Genomic DNA, 11786 nt, shown 5'->3' with positions numbered 1-11786 from the left:
GTCTTTACAGGTATATGTACTAATTCTGCGCGATTGAAGGCAATCTACTGCATTCTATCATACAATTATGGTATTCGATGACCTACTAAAAATAAACTTAACTCGATAAAATTGAATGATTAATTGTATTTCAATAAAAAGAAAACTTTTTGGAAAATTATAAGCACGGTTTTCGCGGATGTTTAACTTCAGTGTAAGGTCATGTTTGTGCTCATTAATTTAGTCTTATTACTTTAAAGAAGTTTATTGAGCCCTAGAAATAATTGAGCAAGGGGCGAAACAACGTCTCTGATGCCTTCGTATAATTTATATCATAACAATAATAATAATAATAATAATAATAATAATAATAATAATAATAATAATAATAATCACCATAATCTTTCATTCAGCGATTAATTTATTTGTATGGAATGACATTGGTAATCGAGAAAACCGTATTTAAATTACAATTTTGAGGAATTATATTAAGAAAAAATGCATTGTTAGCTTTCATGATTTTTCTCTTTTTTTAAAAAAAGAACCTAAACATTAAAACTCTTATACTTCTTAAATAAATAATAATTGGGTAAAAATGTATTAGAAAAAGTACTTATAATACAATACATTCAAATCCTTGCGTGTAATGTAAGTCAAGTCAAATTTGAGATATCGACGGTTAATTTAATGTGGGTATAATCAGTGAAGCGGTCAGTGGTAAAATCAGTGGACAGGTCATGTCAGTGATAGAATTAGTAGTAGAATTAGTGTACAGGTCATGTCAGTGGTAGAATCAGTGGTAGTATCATTGGTAACATCAGTGGGATGTCATGTCAGTGGTAGAATAAGTGTAATATCAATGGTAGAATCAATGGTAAAATCAGTGGGGAGGTCATGTCAGTGGTAGAATAAGTGTAATATCAATGGTAGAATCAATGGTAAAATCAGTGGACCGGTCATGTCAGTGGTAGAATCAGTAGGGAGGTCCTGTCAGTGGTAGTATCATTGGTGACATCAGTGGGAGGTCATGTCAGTGGTAGAATCAGTAGGGAGGTCATGTCAGTGGTAGAATAAGTGTAATATCAATGGTAGAATCAATGGTAAAATCAGTGGACAGGTCATGTCAGTGGAAAATTCAGTCAAGAATCAGTGGCCATGTCATGTCAGTGGTATAATCAGTGGTTATATCAGTGGGAAGGTCATGTCTGTGGTAGAATCAATGGAAGAATCAGTGGCCATGTCATGTCAGTGGTATAATCAGTGGTTATATCAGTGAGAAGGTCATGTCTGTGGTAGAATCAATGGAAGAATCAGTGGCCATTTTATGTCAGTGGTAGAATCAGTGGTTATATCAGTGGGAAGGTCATGTCTGTGGTAGAATCAATGGAAGAATCAGTGACCATGTCATGTCAGTGGTATAATCAGTGGTTATATCAGTGGGAAGGTCATGTCTGTGGTAGAATCAATGGAAGAATCAGTGGCCATGTCATGTCAGTGGTAGAATCAGTGGTTATATCAGTTGAAAGGTCATGTCTGTGGTAGAATCAATGGAAGAATCAGTGGCCATGTCATGTCAGTGGTAGAATCAGTGGTTATATCAGTGGAAAGGTCATGTCTGTGGTAGAATCAGTGGTAAAATCAGTGGACAGGTCATGTCAGTGATAGAATCACTTGTAGAATCAGTGGACACATTATGTCAATCAATGGTAGAATCAGTGGTAAAATCAGTGGGGAGGTCATGTCAGTGGTAGAATAAGCGGTAGAATTAATGGTAGAATCAGTTGGCTGGTCCTTTCAGGTATGGTCGTGGTAGAATCAGTGGGCGTGTCATTTTAGTGGTAGAATCAATGGTAGAATCAGTGGGCTGGTCAATTCAGTGGTAGAATCAGAGGTGGAATCAAAATTGCTACCAAGTAAACAGTCAATATGTGGCTTGAAGTTTAGGAAAACTGTTATATAAATATGATATAAGTACTAATAAAGGAAAAATTAGTGATACTTTCAAGATGTAAAATTACCTTGTACTTATGAATTGCTTTTCTACATAGGTATTTATGAATGTACCTGTAATCCAACTGCAGATAAAACAAAATATGTAAACTGTAGTTCATAAAACAATTCTCCCGTTGGAAGTTTCTGATGCCTGTGTTATTCCAGTCGCACATATGTACTTACATGTTATTACAATGAATGTTTTATTTTAGCAAGTGTTTATCTCCGTTTATTCTGCTATCAAATTTAAGTTTGAACAGTTTGAACAGTCAGTTTATCAGCCATTATAAAGAATACACACAGCAGTGCATATCATAAAATCTATGTTGAAGGAGACCTAAAAATGAGGAACAAGGAAGTCAGCACTTGTAAAATAAATTAAAAAAAATAACTGATAGGGCATGTTACTCAATGGTAAACCAACAAGGTCAATTTCGCTGAAGCCAAAGCTACATATACTAGCTGATAAATGAGAATGTGCTTGACGAAAAAGGTATCTTTATATTGTATACAGACATTTGCTGGTTGCACGATGTTTACAACAAACGTAATATATCTGAGAATGTTTCCTGTTTTTGTCAGTACATTACCTCCGATATCATATAGGAACTGTTACATGTAAGCAGAGCTAAACAGTGAAATTGCTATTATTGCGTATAATTTTTAACATTTTTCACTTAAAGACTCGTTAGTTACTGAAATTCGTTCTTGATAAAATAATTATCTCCAGTACAATCTTCGTGATTGCTACTAAACAACTGCTAAGCGCTCGCGAATACCTACAATAGCTCTGATAGAGGATGCAGAAATGGTGTTTTACTCTTTTAAGCTACTCTGTTACTGATAGGCCTCATACTATCATGTTATATGATGTACAATATATTAAATACACATTGCCTTAAGTCGGGCGGTATCGCAAAACTGTATCGCAACCACATGTACACAGAGAGCAAAACCTGTTTGTCGATTTTCCAGAGTGTCCAATGAATTTAAATTGAAGTTCAGACTGATTTTTCAAAGTAGTATTGGAGGAAAATTAATTTAATGAAAACAATTGCGGAAGTTTTTGGAGAAGGGCCCCGTTCCAAACAGATTTTGAAGTCGTAACCTTTTCGGTGCCTAAGAATGCTCAGCTTCAGGTACATCCGTTAGAATACAATCGTATAATACAATAGGTTAATTTTTGGAACACAGTGATACTGAATGACTTTACTAAGTAGTAAGTAGAATTCTTAAGTGGTCGATACATATACCTAGCTGTTTTCAGAAGGCTTTAAAAACACATTATTGCCCTTTCATTATGGGTAAATAGAAAATATATCAATTCTTCTTTCGCTTGAAATCGACGTAACCTTCCGAACCAAAGGCATCGATAAAAATTGGCTTCTGCATTTTTACGATTTACCCTAAATGTGGCCCACTATATGTTGATGTAAAATTATATTTGTAATTTTAATGCTTTATGACGTAATTTATTTGACTGTAATGTTCAAATGCAAGAAAAAATATATGATTTGTAGATAAAAGTAAAACGTCGATATTTTGGCGCTTTTTGAACTGGTTAATTTGTTACCACATAACTATTTTCAGCAAACTCATTTAAAAAGGCTCATATTGTTTAAACTGTACACAAGCCATATAGTTTTATCTTTAAAGTCAAATGAGTTATATTGCATTACCTTACTAGGTGCCCCTTTAAATAAATAACTAAAGACGGTAGAATAATAAATACGTCAACCCAAATATCTAAATATCTTGGTCGTTAAAATATGTGTTTACACGGCTGTCTTAAGTTTAAACTTTATTTATTTTACAACGATTGTGACGAAAGTTATTTTTACTTGTGCTATGTTACTCTAGTTTGAACAATATTATCATCTTGTGTTGAGGTGAATATCAAAATATCCGGAAAATCAAACTTGTTCGGCTTGGCGACCACTAAACAAGCTCACGACTTTGCTTGATATCCAATATTATGCAGGACTGGATTCTTCGTTTTACCCCATAACGATTGTTTGTTCAAACAAAACAAAATCTTTATTAAAATATCATTCTCTTCAGCTCTAGACGACGAAACTTTAAAACTATTTGTTGGTGAATGCGGTAGCATTCGATAATAAGCTATAAAGATACGAGCAAACTTTAGCTTGGTCGTCGGAGAGGTTGCAATTGACGATAAACTTTTTAAGTAAAAACAACAGTATAAGTATTTAGTACAAATATACTTCACACATTTATAAATTTCAAAACATAAATCAGTCGCCGGATGAATAATCATGCAAATGACGGGATTTGAGAAACTGTGAAAATATCACGGTAGGTATGCATGTTTACACATACCTTATCATTAACGACTTAATTGCATGTAAAACACTTAAATATTTAGTGATAGCGTCATATAGCCATAAATACAGGACGCATCGGGTATATTTCACATTAAAGAAAATAATGTCATAATCTACAAGTGCTTATCTCGAGTAAATTGGACCCTCTTTAATATTTGTTATAGCCCTGCTTCACAAAGTGGAGGGGGTGGGGAGTACACATGAATCACGCACGATGTCACATGATTTTAAATTATTTGGAAGGAGTGACCACCATAGCATGAGGATGTGTCGCGCACAAGACCCAATTCCCGACCTCAAGGTCACAGCAACGTTATTTACTATATAAAAATATGTTTTTTTACTGATGATAGTTTGTGTCTCATAACAGTACCTTTATTTCAATATCCTTCTCATGTCTCTACAATATTTGAAGTTTAAAACAAAAAAAAAGTCATTCTTGCATTATAACGAAGAGTCTAAAGAGGCTATCTTTTGAATTATTCATCTGTTATATTAAATGATTTGGTGGTTCAATTGTTTTCATAAAACCATAAGGCATAACTGTAGATAGTGCATTAATTAAGCATACAACCAATATGCATCAAATGATAGCAAACACTCTCTGCTTTGACTTACGGAAAAAAACGGTTGTTAAATGTACTCCGTGCTTCTTAGACTTATTTTTGTAATGCAGAGCAACACATTTAGCAAATCCGTGACCTCATTGGGACCAAATTAATAATTTTACTTGATATAAAAACCTTTACTAAACTAAAGAGCATGTGTAAGCATTCGGTGCCAAGCATTTCATAAAAACATATTGAGCAGAATTTATACCAAGCATTTTCACCCAGGTTTACGTTTTAGCTGCAAATTCTTGTAGTCGTATAAAGAACATTCCCATGCATAATTTAGCCACAAATAATGTAAAAAGAAACTTAAAAAAGGACAACAATTATTTTTGCTCAACTTGAAGGTTAATAACGCTCATCGTCATATCTATATGATAGGAATTTAATACAACATGAGGTAAATCTAACAATCACAGCAAATTAACAATGGAAAAACATATATATTAGACAACGTCTCGGACAGTTATGAGACATTCGAGCATGTTTTTACGCAATAACTCGGCTCTATCATATTTTTCTAGTTATCTTGATAAATGTTCGGTAGTTCGGTATCTTTTTTACAATAGACACACGGTATAATAGCACACTTCACTTATATATTAATGCCTTAATATTTTACCTTACGCTCTTACTTAACATTGGCAACTTAATAAAGGGTATTTTCCCATAAGCGTGAATTTTCGTCATGGTGTGATCTTGAACCACACAAGCTGGAGCCAAAGGTCATCTATGTTTCTTTGTTGCTCAAAATACATAACTCGTTACTTAATAAAACCTGAGGTATTGGCCTTGCTACAAATCGGTGTATTGTCTCAAGTAATATGTAAACTACGTTCGTGTGAATATACTGCAATAGTTTGGTGCTATATGCACTGGCCAACACTAATATAAATATACCTCTGCGGACGAGCTTAAGAACAAGATACCGCAAACTGTATAATTCACACCCTTTCAGAATAAATATTACTTTAATATAGTAAAACTTATGTGCTATTTTACATACTAAAACATGACCTACAATGTTTGCCGATTATGACAGGTGGATTATGCATTTTGCAGCCCGCCTGCACGTGAATGAATAAAATTTCCTCCAAAATACAAAGTTTTCTTCCCGCAGAATAATGCGATAGTCACTACATCATCAAAGGTCATTGATATGTTGAAATATATTTAACCATTTAAGGGAGTTAATTCGAACATACACATAAAATTAGTAATACAGTGGTCGATAACCACACTAACTAATATGGAGGCGTCTTTACCGGCGTCGACATTGACAAAACATAACCAAGCGTAAAATTTGATCAGGAATTTATTCTTAATTGTGTACATCGTACATGTATATGCCTTCAAAGTTCGAGTTCATATCCATTCCTGGAAATTGAGAAAAGCAAGATATGTGATTAAGTTTATATGGTTCTCGTATACAAAATGCTCCGGCTACCACTGAAGAGTAGAACGTGTATGCTAACAAAAAGCGTTCATCATCAACAAGTTAATTAATAAGAAGATAAGCTAAACAATAAAATTATTTTCACAGATCTTGTTTACCATCAAACCTGTTTGTACTTGACTCTCAGTCTCATTAGTCGTTGTCAAGATGAAAGATGTACAGCAATAAAGCAAACTATTACACTTACAAAACACGGGGATCTAAGAGGAGTAAACGTGTGGGAGACGGCCAATACGGAATTCACAACGTCCATCGATAAGAATGTAATAAAATTCTCGGACCAATTATCAGGAAATGGTTTACAATTCTACTTCTTGCAAAGGTGGGTATATAAACACGGATGTATTTTTCCAATGATTAAAAATATATTTATCCCTCACTGAGGCAAGGAGAGACCGATCATGTTAGTGATGGACAATCAAGACTCACCATTCATATTTGAATCGTACTGTTGATTATGCCATGCAACACAAGCAATATACTTTAACCACTCGATGTGAAGGTATGATTTGCTTTAAGAACATATATAGCTTCATTTGATATATAGTACACAAAACATGCCTTAATTGTTGATTTAAACATGTGTAGATATCATTATGATCAATTAACGATAACATCATATATATCTTTCTATCATAGGCTCAGAAAAGTAGGTGCTCGGGATCTAACGCTGGGTCACCAGCAGGTACTATGCCATACCAACTTAAATACCAATATATCTCGATCACATACTTTTAGACCTAAAAATATGATCTCAATTTTAATCGCTTTAGATTTCGGAGCACTCGGTGCAAGATTTGATGGTATATATTTTTCAAGTTTGCCGTGTGTTCGAAAGGAAACCACTGTTGGTAATGCGCAATGTCTTGCTTTTATCCAGCGTGCGAACGACAAGACGGGTGAAGCATCCGTCCGGTAAGCATTTGAAGTGACTGAAATGTATTCGCTCAACCATGATAATATTGATAAGTCGCAGCTTGTTCGGCCTAGGTTCAGTGAGCAGAGAAACGGAAACAACGTTCGATATTGTTTGAGAAGTTTTATGACGGAGGATATGTGTATACCTTTTCAAAATCCTCGCTCTGTATTTGTCTTTTTAATAACAAACTATTTTTGGTATTACATTTGTTTTTCCCACAGTTTCGTTTTGAGTTTTAAATTATCCGCGTTTATTATTTTACATATAGCACGAGACAGTGGGTCGTTTTGTAAGTTTTCATTGTATTTGACTGCCCTGAACTGTATTAGGCCAAAACATTTTTTTAGATTACTGCCAAATGATATAGGTTAGGTAAATCTGATTTTGTGTTTATTTGATTCGTAAATGTAGGTCTTAATATAATGATGCCCCATTTCATGTTTCAAGTGATGGGTGAAAGCTTATTGCCATTGTGTACGAATTTGCCACATCACATAATTGATTTTCACTTTCCGTCTTCTACTTCATCTTTCTCCATGTTGCTTCTTTTTTAATTTATGGAATTTACTCCATTCTAAGAATAAAATAATTTGAAACTCGAAAGCAGTCATATCTTTTTGATCAAGCGTGTAAATTAACGATAAGAAAACATTTCAAATACATACAACACCCAGTTAACACGAAGTTGGACATTTCTTATAATTAGTGTTTTTTTTATTATTGGATATAAGCCACGGATGTGGACTTTACAGGGAGATAAGCGGATGCTTCTGTATTAGCAAATACTGTGCAAATTGGAAACTGTTGTCACTGTATAAGATTGTTATTGGCACTTTTTTGCATTCTATGACTAAAATCAAAACAATAAATAAGTGTTTATTCTTCAGTTATAATAGGATAGTGTATAAAATTGCATGTTTTCATTTCATGATATTCATGGATTTTGATACAGATCAGAAACAAAACTAAATGCTTCGTTATAAAAGCTGAATCTATATATAAGTTCTTAACTTTTATGAACCATCCATTATCAGAAATTCATTTTTATTATCAATATGTTGGAGATGCTTTTGTTTGAAGTAAGATAATGTGACAATTATTATTCCATAATAAGTTCCGTGCAGATAACTAAATTGTACGATGAAACTCAGTTATTCAGGCCTTAGACTCAGACCTTATACAACAATGAATTTCAATTTATAATGCATCAGAGTCAGTGAAACTGATTTCTTCCGACCTCAGACATAAACTTAATATAACAATGAAACTGTGTTCAAAACGCCCCAGACTAAATATAACAATGATATTCAGCAGAGCAGAGCTCTCTGTCGTTTTAAACAACGACAGGGTACTATCAAAATAGAATCCGACATTATGGTTAACCCAGATACGACATCTTCATCCTCATTAATACATTTATATTTTTTCACATGAGAACTGACGACCTGTTCATAATACCAGAAAATTTGTCTGATTGGTTTCAAATTGCAGCACATCATCAGAACAAAATTATTTAAGAACAATCAAATGCCTTTGCAGACCTATTACTGTTTCAAACATAAACATCATCAGCCGACATGATGAAAACACGTTAAAAAGTTCAACAAAATAGGCCTAAATGACAATCCACTCATAAACCAATTGGGCAATTCAACGACGAAGTAACCCCTTCCTCATATGTTATACAAATGTTTAGAAAATTGAGTGTTTAAAGCGAGTCTTCTGTTCAAAATATGAATATGTTTTGTTATTTTAAATAAATCCATCTGGATATACCGCGAATATTTATCGGGGTTATTAACCACTTTGTTATATGATACCCTCGACTGGATACCGCTCAGTAGCACATTCAAATATTGTAACAAAAGGCATATCGATATCTGAATTTAATTTTTGTTTCCGAATAAGTAAATTGCATATGTCTAAAGAAATAACATTACATATATATAAAGCAAAATTGTGTATTTGTATTCATGGCGGTCGCATTGTTATTGAATGTGTAATCACAATAAACCAGTTGTATTTTGCATTACAAGTACGTAGTTCTGAGGCTTACGACACAGACTATAATTTTGTTTTATTATCTTCAATTCATTTACAAAAATAAGAGCCTTGTAGTATTTTGACGGTTGGTTAACCTAAAGCTATGCATTAGAATCGGAAGGCATAACGCTTATTTTTGGACTTCTGGAAATCATTTACGAATAAAACTTATATATAAGGGATTCAGATAAATTGCCGGCCTCACAACCATAGCCCATTGCCTAAACATTTCCAATTTGTTCTGTAACTGCGCTCGATCACTGAAACGTCCCCACACCGTGGATAAAATGATGTCATTTTTCTTTAGATGACGACATCTGATGAGCAGGTTGACGTATACGCTGTCGCCTCTCTCGGTTTACTATTGATAAGTTGCAGATGTGATTTTCTTGCTGTATATATGATCTAATAATTGAAAAAGACTATCAACAAAAACAAAAATAGCAAACAATCATCATTATTAAAACACTTGGTAATATATTTAGGTTTTTAAGTTTTCTGATGTAAACATGACGTACAAAAATCTTATAAGTACCATGTTTACGCATGCGATTTAATTACCTTATTAAAATGGAATTTGACTAATTGACATAAAAAGCAGAGAGCACAATACCTCATAAAACGTCATGTTTTGGATTTTACTTAATGCTTGTCTATTTCATTTCCAAGTGCAACAACAAAGTGTCGTTCAATAAGTTGTTTTTAAATTACAAGTTGATATTGACAGTATACCCAGGAAAACATAAAACCTTCTCTTTTTATTAAAAATGTATCACCGCGGAGAAGGATGGGGAGCATAAACACAGATATGAAGATTCACGACCAACACATATTTTTTTCGGTAGCAGTAGTCGACACCTCAAATCGACTCGCTCGCCTGGCCTAAAATGTCTCCGGAACTTTCGTTAAAACAGCAGTTTAAACATGGAGTATAGGTTAATAGTCAAACCATTTAATTGTGAGTACATGCAACGAGATAAACATGCTAGTGAGGAGTTAAATACAGATACAATTTATTGGATTTAGCATTTTAATGAAAAACAATGTAAAACTTATGCAATAAGTACACCAGGGGTCGAATAGAACGTGTGCATATATTACTTTTAAGAATTCACAAATACTTACAAGTATTAAAAGGTAGCAATATAGAATGTGTGAAAAAAAGAAGAAGAATAAGCTTACAATGATTGTTGCTAGCGCCGGTCCAGTAATGTTTACACAGGAACTAGAACACTATATAAGCATATGAGGCATTTTCACAGTGCAATAGACGATTTGATATCCGGAAAATTGATGGAAGCCATTTTGGTTTTTTCGTGACCCGGCCGCAATACACTACTGCAGGTTCCTGGCAGTCTGCTTAAAAACTGATTATCAATATTGCTAGCTTAATGGGAGATGATATAAAATTGAGTAATTAAATAAGTACGACATACGATACAGAAATAGAAATGTACACCTTAAGTTACGAACCTTACTGTAACGAGTACATACTGTTTCCCTTTATGATGAAACATTTCAATCTGTTAAAAATGATGACTGAAATGTATTTCAATTCTCAGGTTTACTTCCAGAGATGAAATTCAACACCAGAACATGGCCGAAGCTGTCATATAAAGACATTGTAGATTACCTCATCCACAGTAAGGCGTATGAAAGAAATAAAAAAAAGGTTGCGTTCAACATATGCCTACAACTATGTACAGTCGGACTGGCATGGAAATGAATATTTGTATATGTAAGGTAGGTTCCTTTAAGCCCTTGTTTCATCCAGCCAAACTGGTGTTCGACGCGAAAACTACCAGGCTCGGGTAGCCATCACAGAAAAGTTCACTGAAGAAATCGCCCATTGCACATGTCCTGTAGCCGATGGTAAAAGTTGCAGTCCCGTTGAGGCAATCTTATAGGGTGTTGTTCTTGATGGGATTATGGGTTATGTGAAAAAACATTCACTGAGCACAAACAGGCGTGGGGACAGCGAGTTCCAAAAGGTGCGCTTCATGACCTATTTTCGGACAATACATTTGAACAACCCAGTATATCATTATTACCGAGCAATATAAAGGGGAACAGTATTGATACCCCCCCCCGAATACTAAGCAGCACCTTGATCGTAATGATTTTCTGTTAAAAACAGCATGGAAAGGAACTATGTTTACATTGCTTTAAATGCAGCAGACAAAGAACATGTCAATTCACTTAAAATGACTTTACACATGGTGAACATTTTGTTGATGGTACCCGGCAAATACAACCACCTAGAACGTGTCCAATGCGTTGGAGTGTTATAACAGATGGTGTTTCAAAACGAATACGAAAATGCGTGGTTATACAGCAGAAAAGTAGAAATAAAATCGTGCAAAGTACATTGCATTTCAAAGACAAAACATAGACGTAAACAAATTTGTGAGTTATCTTTTACAAACAATGTTTATCAAAGG

The sequence above is a fragment of the Mya arenaria genome, chromosome 3 (genome assembly GCF_026914265.1).
Source record: "Mya arenaria isolate MELC-2E11 chromosome 3, ASM2691426v1".
Classification (NCBI taxonomy): domain Eukaryota; kingdom Metazoa; phylum Mollusca; class Bivalvia; order Myida; family Myidae; genus Mya; species Mya arenaria.
This window is presented reverse-complemented; position numbering follows the sequence as displayed.